Here is a 10,430-nt window from a genome sequence, read left to right as displayed (position 1 = left end):
TTGGACCCTAATAAAACAGCAACCATGATTTTTTTTTAACTCAAGCAATAAGGAAATGTACATGGATTTTGAATGTTTTCATACATTTTGATATTGAATTGCAAAGTGTTTTCTGATCAGATGATTTCCCAGCAAACAGCACAGCATTGGCCCACACTCAGCTACAGCTAAGCTAAATGGGCAGCTGGATATGAAGTGTTGGTGGGAGGTTTAAAAGCATGAATTCAAATTTTTGCTTGATACTTTTAAGACAAATCTAATTCCATACTATGCACTGGGACTGTAAAGAGCAATTTTATCCTTTCCTTTACTATTTACCCCCTCTTTCCCTCCCCTACCTCCTCCTCTCCTCCCTCCATCCCTCTTGCTACTTCTCAAGCTTGCACTCCCCTAAAAGTGATCGCTCCCTCCCTCCTTCACCAAGTTCAAAAACATGCATGCCTACCTCCTTTCATCTTTCCCTCCTCCTCCTCCCATCCGCCGCGAAACGCTCTTTCTCCTCGTTTAAAAAAAATCTTTTCACCCCGTTCTCCCGCTTCCTCTCCGTCAACCTATCGATCTATCCATCCGCCCCCTCCGTGGGTCCTCTCTCCATTCAAACATCCTTCCATCCTTCCATTTACCTTTCATTCATCCATCCGTAGAGAGCGTGGTGAGAGTGTGGAATGGGGTAAATGGGCGAACATGCTGCACTACTGGGAGGGAAGGAGCGGCAAAATGGAGAAATATTGGGGATGGAGAGTGAGAGAGAGAAAGAGAGAGAGAGAGATGCGTATCTACCCATCTCCACATTCTCCATGCCTTCATCTCTGCCTCCCCATCTATTTCTCTCTCTCTCTCGCTCTCTTTCACGGTATATTTTTACCCCACGTATCTATATCTCACGGTCTCGTATGTTTCCTCCACGTTTTCCCCCCATTCACCTCTTCCATCCATCCACCCTTCATCTCTCTAACTCTCTCTCTACTTATCATTTTCGCACTGTAATTCCCAGTGTGGTCTAAGACAGAAATATTAGAATATGTGGATACATAGAAATAGAAAACAATCCATCGCAATGAGTCGTTTATTGTCTGAAAATCTTTAAAAAAATCCATCGTAATGAGTTGTTTATTGTCTGAAAATCTTAAAAAAAAAAAAAAAAAAACAAGTGAAAAAAAGTGTCAGTTTATAGTGGACTGCCTTATTCTGCCTTGTTTCTTCAAAATGGCTGAAACAGATGATACTGCATTGGAAACAAGTGGAGGCCAAATGACTTGCTACGATTGACATTTTTTTTTTTTTTAGTCAGCCATTTAAATATTCTCTCTCCTCTTCCCTCCATTCCCTCTTTCCTTCCCCAAGGTGTCTGTGTTTACATGTTTACCTCCATCTCAGCCCGCTACACACCCACAACACGGGGGAAGTAAACAAGCTCGCTGGCTGAGACCTCGGGGAGCGAGGGCGGCAGTGTTAACATTCAGCAAAAAGCTAATTGATCCACACAGCACACAGATTAGTAGCTACCAGGGCCAGGGAGTCTGGAAGTGTTCACATTTAAGAAAAAACTTAGACCACCATCTCTTTCCATGAAGCAGACCAGGTAAATACAGGTGAAAGCTATGCTACTTTTTTTACCCTCTTCATCCTTTTTTAACTTCTTTACCTTCGTACTCAGTGATTAGTATCTTCACTAATGTGTCACAGTAATGTTAGTACTATAACACGGCAGTTACCAATGAAAGAACTTGTTTTCACCCCCTGTAAATAGGGCTGGGCAATATATCGATATTATATCGATATCGTGATGTGAGACTAGATATCGTCTTAGATTTTGGATATCGTAATATCGTGATATGGCATAAGTGTTGTCTTTAGTCTTTAAGTGATGTCATTTTCTGAACTTACCAGACTGTTCTAGCTGTTCTATTATTTGCCTTTACCCACTTAGTCATTATATCCACATTACTGGTGATTATTTATCAAAAATCTCATTGTGTAAATATTTTGTGAAAGCACCAATAGTCATCCCTACAATATTGTCGCAATATCGATATCGAGGTATTTGGTCAAAAATATTGCGATATTTGATTTTGTCCATATCGCCCAGCCCTACTTACAACTGAACATTTAGCCCACTTCGAGATATACCGAGATATATATCGTGTATCGCCATTCAGCCTAAAAATACTGAGATATGATTTTTGGTCCATATCGCCCAGCCCTACCTGTAAATATCAATTAAAGTTGAATTATCCAAAAACTACCCCACTCTTATCCCTGATTCGAGTTCATCAAAATTAGCCGCTTCCCACACTCAGCTAGCTTAGTTGAGAAATGGTTGTTAAATTTACATCCTCTTGTAACTCTTGTGTGACAAAAACATTTCTAGTATTTTCACCTTTTTGTGTCCATGATTTGTTTAGTCTGCTAGTGTGCATATGCTAACACTTTTAAGATAATGCTAAGCTATCTCCTTAAGCAGATTGTGTGGCAAAGTGTTAGCATGCACCATAGCAGACCAAATAACTAACAAAATAAATACATAATGTAATATATTTTTAGTTAAAGGAAAAATCCACCCTCGGATACTTTTATATATCATCAATCTGTGATGTTCAATGTACCCACTTTCCCTCAACCTGCCTCGTCTGCTTCTACTTCAGATAGTGATTTCCTACATTTCCCAGAATGACTTTCAGCAGCTCCCAGAAACCTTGTTGTATTCAGCTATATTATGTTAAACGTGTAGGTGGAGAGAGCAATAGCTATAACAAGATGATAAAACAACACGATGATGATGTTTTTTTTCTATCCCATAAATCACCTTGTGACCCTCCCAACAATTACCTCACGACCCCCTGGAGGGTCCCGACCCCCAGTTTGAGAACCACTGCTCAAGTCCTTTTTTCCATACCTGAAAAACGAGATTTTAGTTTGTAAGGCACTGCACGACCCTTGTAGAAATACATAATGACAGACTAGCGCTCCATCTAGATTGGATTGGAAGGATTGGAAGAACTTTACAGCATGCAAAAATGGCAAAATGTGTTGTTTTCATGCATTAGTAATAACATATTTTTCATACACGCTGTGTTGAAAACACCACACTCAAGGTAAATGTGTTGGAAATTATACCTTTACGAGAGTGCAGGCCTCCCTCAACTCTAGCACTCATTCCCCCGGTTAATAAATATGGATTCCCTTCCTCTTCACCTTCTCCCCTGCCACCACCCCTTCCATGCCTCTCTCCCCCTTCCCTCTTTTCATCCCTCCTTCACCTTCCTCCTCCCTGACATTAAGACGTGAGCGACGGTATATGAAATCAAATGCTTAAAAAAAAAAAAAAAAAAAGAGGAAGATAGCGTTGAATTGTGCCATTCAAATCAGTCTGGGGAGCGTATACACTTAAGGTGCTTGGGGAGGGGAGGGGAGGGGAGGGAGGGATGGAGAAGTGGATGAAAGTGTGGTGCAGGGGTTGTACGAACACCTCCTTTCCTGCTTTCATCCCCCGAAATCCCTCGCACCCCCCCCCCCCCCCCCTCCCTCCCTCCCCCCAAAGCTCCTCAAGTCTATTCGGCGCTCGGGTCTGTCTCACATTTTAAGATTTCATGCATGGTGCCAGACATCCCCGCACACACACACAGCGAGGGTCTAGCAGGGAGGAGTTCTGATCTCTCATTTCACCCGCTCATATTCTGTTTAAGGCTTGATCTGCATGACTAATGGCTGGTAAATAAGTTGAATTTCTAGGGGGGTTTTGTTGGATTTCGTTCATCAGGGTCACAGTGGAACAATGTCAAGAAAACATATGGGCCACAACCTCCTCATTGTGCTGTCATTAAGTTGTTGGTTATGTCAACGCATTAGCATATGTTTTATATAAAAGACTGTGGGCCCCCAACAAATTGATGAATTGTTAAACTTCACCATTACTTCATTTACAAGAAGTTAACACAATTAGAGAATGTAGAAGAATGACTGTTTTGATCATAGTTTCTCTGTTATCTCTCTACCTATAATACAGATAGTCATGGAATTCTGGACAAAATCATATCTAACAATAAAAATATTCTCAGATTTTGGTTGGACAGACAAAATCTCATCAAATGGGGGTCCGTGGCCCTAATGTGGACTACATTAGGGGTCTTTCATCTGGTTGTGAATCACTGCATTAGATGGTGACTTGGCCGACAAGAACAAATGGGACCTAGGGGAGACTGAATTAACTACTGGGATTGAAAAGGTCAGAAACTGACAGCCTCTAGGGGATTAATGAAGAACGACAGTTTGAGAGGAAACAAAAAAAACAAAAAACCTTCATCAGTCTAAATAAAAGAATTGAAAAAAGTACTTACCAGTGGAACTTGGGCCCAGAACTACGACCTAGGCTAAGGAACAATGTTGTTAGTGAAGAACTCAGAAAACAGTATTATTTTCAGTGTGGCCAGAATGCCTGTGAACTTTAACAATGGGTTTTTAATAGGTTTCATCGGCCCTAGATTCATGACATACTCAGCACAGCAAAGATCATGGAAACTTTCAATTCAAGTGAACAAAAAAACCCCAGAAAGACACCCGATTTTGAATTAAGGAGTATTAATTTGACTGCGTTGGCTGTAGCGATAAGCCCAGGAGACAGACGATAACCTTATCTTGTCAGACAAACACCCCGCATTCCTGCCTGTGTATTTCCAATCTTCACTCGTAATTGGCTTGCCGAGGGCGACAGTGGTGAGCTTTCTGTCTCGCTCTCCCTCTCTGCTCTGGTATTCGGGCAAGAAAAGATTAAATATCATCAGGCTTTAATATTAAAAACTAAACGGTGCAAAACAGGAGAGACAGAACAGATACGAACAGAATGGATTAGAACAGAACAGAACCAAATAGAACACATCAGATCAGATTAGAGCAGATCAGAACAGAATGCAATAGAATAGAAAACAGCAGAACAGTTTAGAACAGAAAAGATTAGAATAGAACCAATTACATCAGAACAGATTAGAAACAACTAGAACACTACCAATGCACAGTGAGGCCCCGTCACAGCTGAACAGAAAATGGATTAGTGATGCATTGTGATTCCACTATAATTTTATAGTAAGAGGGTGAGAAAGAGGAAGAGTGTCATCCAACTGAGTCACCAAGCCTTCTGGCAAATAGACGACTCATCGAAAGATCCGGCACTGGGAAAAAAACATCATAAAACGTTGGCCCATCAAATCCTATCAATAAACCAGTTAGCGGACACTTGAAAGAACACAGACTATAGAGAATGAGAGTCAACACACTGTCATCCAAGGCCTCCAGCTGCCAACTCAGACTGTCTTTGCCTTAACATGGAGAAACAACAAGGAGGCTGAATTTGAACTCTTTGTTTCAAGGCTGACCTCCTGAAATTTCGTGAAATAAGCAAAAAATGTTAAACGGCAAATATGTGCTCCGTACGCGGAAAATGAGAGAATTCTGTGTTCCCAGCACAAAAGGGTTACGTGAAGGAGGCATGACTAGAAACAAGAAGGAGTCTGAGGCTGAAATAGTGCAGTGGACAGTAGGGGTGTTGTGATCAGGGTGGTGGATGGGTGGATGCATTTGCTTTCAATGCTGGTGACCCAGGTTCGATTCCTAGCTTCTACCAAGGAGATTTCTACTGTTTTAGCTTTCTTGAAGTTTTAGCTAGTTTTTCTTATTTAAGCATGACCAAAGCCTTTCTCTAACCCTAACCCTTGTTTTATTGCCTAACCTTTACCTTAACCCAAACCTTAACCAAAGTTGTTTTACTTGCCTAAACTTAACCATTAGCCAACCTTTAGCTGAAAATGTTGTGTCCAATTTGTGTTATGGTCACATAATCCAATTTGTGGTCCAGGAATGTAATTTTCACATAATTTGTGTCCACAGCACGTAATCTGCAGTCTGTTTCAGACTCATTTCACAGAATTTTACGAGATCACATTTATTTCACACTTAACTTGGTAATTCATGTGCGTGGGGATGTTCTATCAGAATTTTATTTGGGCAAAAAGGGTGAATGTACGGCATCTCAGTTAGTGGGGATGGGACACTCCCCTCCACTGAAACGTAACTTTGTGATTTCGGCGGATAAAATCAGTGTATTTTTACACAAAATTCTTGCCTGGTGTCGCTTTAAATGTGGCCCAGAACTGATGCTCCCTACTGTACACGAAATCTGATTTTTACCTGCTGTATGTTTGGCAGATTTTTTTCTTCAATGATTATGAAGCATTGTATGAAGCTATTTTAAAATAAGACGCAGTGTAGTAAACTGCCTCGCCCTCCTCAATGGACTCAGCAAGCCATTTCATTTCTGCTTTGAGATTTTTTTACTTAATGGAATCAAAATGGGACAGTGTGAGAGTTCGACATCATTGGATTACTACTTTACTGAAGCCTCCTCATCTCAAGAACGTGTTTTTTTTAATTTACACTGAGGATGTTTTAGTTGCTGATTTTCCTCTCTGCCATGGAATGCACACAAACACATGTAATGTAAGTGAAAACACACATTTCAAGGTTTCTGCTATAATCAATAGTTTTTTTCATGGGATGCATTCCTTTTCTAAGGTTTGCGCAGATTCAGTTCAAAATTGCAGCGGTTGTTTCCCTTTAAGGCGATGTTAGCTTCACTCTCTCTCTCACACACACACACACACACACACACACTTCTTGCGTTCCTTACATGCTGACGCTCTCTTTCTCTCACACATAAACACATCGCCACAGTTGGCCGGCACATGCTGACACACTCATTAAGCATTCCTTCTGGCTTCATGAGCAAAGGGAGAGAGGCAGAATCATTTTGTCCACACACACACACACACACACACACACATAGTGTTATTCTACTTTTGCTGACTTTCCATTGACCTCTGAACCCTAAACCCGTCCCTCCATTTGGCATTTGGTCCTCACAAGGATATAAGTAAAACACACACACTTACACACACACACACACACACACAGAGGCAGAATAATTAGCGTTTGCTTCATTATACAACATCACAGTCCCTGAAGGCACAGTTTGCTCAGAATGGGAAATCTACTGCAAACCCACAGGATGCGTGTGTGTGTGTGTGTGTGTGTGTGTGTGTGTCTGCACCTCCGCCAAAAAGACACACATGACACAAGATACACACACACACACACACACAGCACCCACTCAGATTCTCTTATAGGACCATATGGATAGCGTAAGAAGGTGGGAGGAGAGAGCGACAGAGAGAAAGAGAGAGGGAGAGAGAGACTATCTGATACTCAGCGTGTGGTAGGGTAACTGAATACACAGCAACCCAGATCACACACACACACACACTGATAGAAGAGGGGAAAGGGATTTGATAGAAGAGAAAATGAACTGGCTATAGGTTGAATAGTATTGTGTTACATGAATCAGCAAAACAGACATTTACTTCTATGTAAATGTCACAGATTAGTACTTTAAGCTTCTTCAACTGTTGCATATACTGCCAGTCACTCTGTACGAGAGCTGCTGCTTAATCCCTAATATGTGAAATGATAAATGAGAGTAACAGACAGAGGGAGAGAGAGAGAGAGAGAGAGAGGGGCTGGAAGGGAGGGGGGAAACGAGGAAGAGGGATATTCTCTTCCAAAAGCCTCTTACCATTAAGCGTTTAGTTAGCTTAAGGAAGGCAGGGGGAAGGTCAGCGAAGGAGGCGTGAAAGCGGGATGTCAGCGACAGGGAGGATTGTGGGTAAGGTCGGTTACCGATTCGCCTCTCCTCGTCTCATGTGGCCCTCCGGCGGCTCGGGTTGCATGTTTTGAAACGCTCACCTGATGTCTGTCGGCGTCGGCTAACTGACACGGGACACCGGCTCACGGGAGGATAGAGACCATAGATGGGTTCAAAATTAAAAGAACGTGTGTGTGTGTGTGTGTGTGTGTGTGTGTGGAATAAACAGCGATTCAGCGTCCGTCCGGTCAATTCAATTTAGTTGGTTAAAGCGGCAGAGGCTGATAATTGAAGTGAGAACATCCATTCGCAATTGCCTGTCAGAACTGTTTCATGTCAGACAATTTTTTCGATAATTTAATTGTGAAGTGAATCAATTTCCCGCACTGATGTTAACCGATAGTGACCGGGCCCCGTACTGGATGTGGCCCCCGGATCGCCACAGTGTGTATCATATAGGTTTGGTAATGCTTGGTACACACGATGAAACAGTTTTTTTCCCCCTGCAGTGAAAATCGTACCGGCCCTTTAACAAAATCGCTAAATTAAAAATCGCATTTTGATCACGTTACATTGAATCGCTATTGAAACCAACAGTAATAAAATTGTCTTGTAAAGTCTTGGATAAGACTCGGAAAGACTAGACTGATTTTTACATGGAACATTTTATAACTATTTGACTTAAATGTTACATTGCTTATATAACAAATACTAATATGATATGAACAGTCTGTCTTCAAGAGTCTATGTGACTATAGCTGAAGTTTTTATAATCATTATGGAGTAGAGCTTTAAACCCCACAGTCAAATAAAGGCTCAAGTCTGACTCGTGTCATGTTTTGTTGGTTTGAGACTTGACCCGTGATCGTACCTTTACTCGTGATACGCCAACTCGAAAAGCCGTACAAATAAAAACATTAGCTCTTACTCCGATTGATATACTCCGATATCTGCTGGATATGATTTTTGTTGGACGAACACGTTTCTCCTGACCTGTGTTGCACTCTCATGAATAAATTTGCAGTGAGGGAAGAAGGGTGGAAGGAATGAGAATGCGATCCTGCTCTGAGTGAACCGTGGGAAGGCGCGTGTCTGTCTGTAAGCTGGGTTTGCGTTCAAGTGTTTTCAGGCAAATTATGATGTAAAGAATTAGAAAAAGCACAACAATTGAAAAGTGGTTTTGCAGTTTCTGAAATGTCTGAGAAATATCTGTCCAACACGACCTCCAAGAAATGTTGTATTCACTGTTGCTCCCATGTTTAAGTCCCTGTGACGGTTGGCCCACAAAAATACTGACAAATGCATTACTTTGTTTTCGTTTTCAGACAGCATGAATTATGGATAACATTAGCTGACACCAAGGAACAATAATAACTTGCCCAAAACTAATCAATTCCTAAAAGATTCTACATTACATTCTTTTCTGGTGCATGTATTTCTCTCTTCCCTGTTCATTTTCTTCAACCCAGCTGATAGAAACACACTCAATTCACATTTTATAAACATTAACATTTAAAAAAAATGTGATAAACATTCTCTTGACGGATTGGAAACATAGTTAAATGTCTCTGATCTGTGACAGTGACCTGTCCTCATCTAACCTGATGGTAAATGTTGCTGCATGCAAGTAATGCGCAGAGGTGACAAAGAAGAGGAAGCAGTAGTAAAGTGTGTTTTTGTCTAGCTGACCTGAATCCTGCATTAGCCACCTCACTTAGTGAGTCACTCTGCCTAGAAACCAGTAAATGAGGTAAAGACCTGAGGCTTTCTCCAAAATGCATATTCTATGCCAAATCAATGCCGTTAACTTTTCTTTACTTGACTTGTTTTTTTCACTTAGACTTGAAATTCAATTAGAGTTCAGACTTGCTTGAGACTTGACAACTCTTTGACTTATGACTTACAACTTGAGCAAGCAACTTGGTCTCTGCAATTAACTCAAGCATTGCATGACATGACAAACACCCTACACTGCTGTTCTGATGCAACGTAGATAGGGTGATTTTACTGTATCCACAATTGTGATCATCATCTTGTAGTTTTTTTGTAGACCCGTTTTATCGCAATATTGCTCTTTGCAGTACAACCAAACATTGCACATTCCCATATTTGTTCCTTACAGCCCATTATACAACAGCTAGATTCAACCAAGCAAGGTGATCAGTCAAAGATGCATTCAAATTGTGCTGATAATTCCCATAAAGCATTGCTAGCCATGATGTAATGGTTTCTAACTCCAGACAATTACTGATCTTTCTTCTGTTTTTCTATTTTTTATACCAATACTGATTTTGCAAGATCCAAATTTCTGCTGAATAGGGGTAGAGTGTAAGCAAGTACGTTTCTGTGTTGAGGTCTTTGCATTTTACCCCACCGCATTCCAAACAGAAAACACACCCGTCACATTTCCATCTTTCATTTTATCCGTTTTTTATTTTACACAACATAACAACACGGTACATGTTGTCTTTTTCTGTACAGAAGCTTCGCAGGAGCTCGTGACCAACATACGTTGTCGTATACCAACGTCAGTGAAAAGCCCACAAGGTTTTTTATGTTCTTTTTTTTTTTTGTAATCTTCCTTTAAAAAATATCAATTTCATAAGAGGTCCGGTGAAGTCTTTATCTGTTTGCTGTAGCTTTTCGTCTCACATGGTCTCAGTTTGTGTCCGTCTATATGTCAAGAAACGTCTGTTGTTTTTTCCTCGATAGGTAAGAAAGGCTATGTGTGAAATCTCTC

Source organism: Centroberyx affinis, unplaced genomic scaffold (genome assembly GCF_046629955.1).
Source record: "Centroberyx affinis isolate AG114_WGS23_722 - 3 ecotype Tasmania unplaced genomic scaffold, CSIRO-AGI_Caff_v1 ptg000587l_1, whole genome shotgun sequence".
NCBI lineage: Eukaryota > Metazoa > Chordata > Actinopteri > Beryciformes > Berycidae > Centroberyx > Centroberyx affinis.
This window is presented reverse-complemented; position numbering follows the sequence as displayed.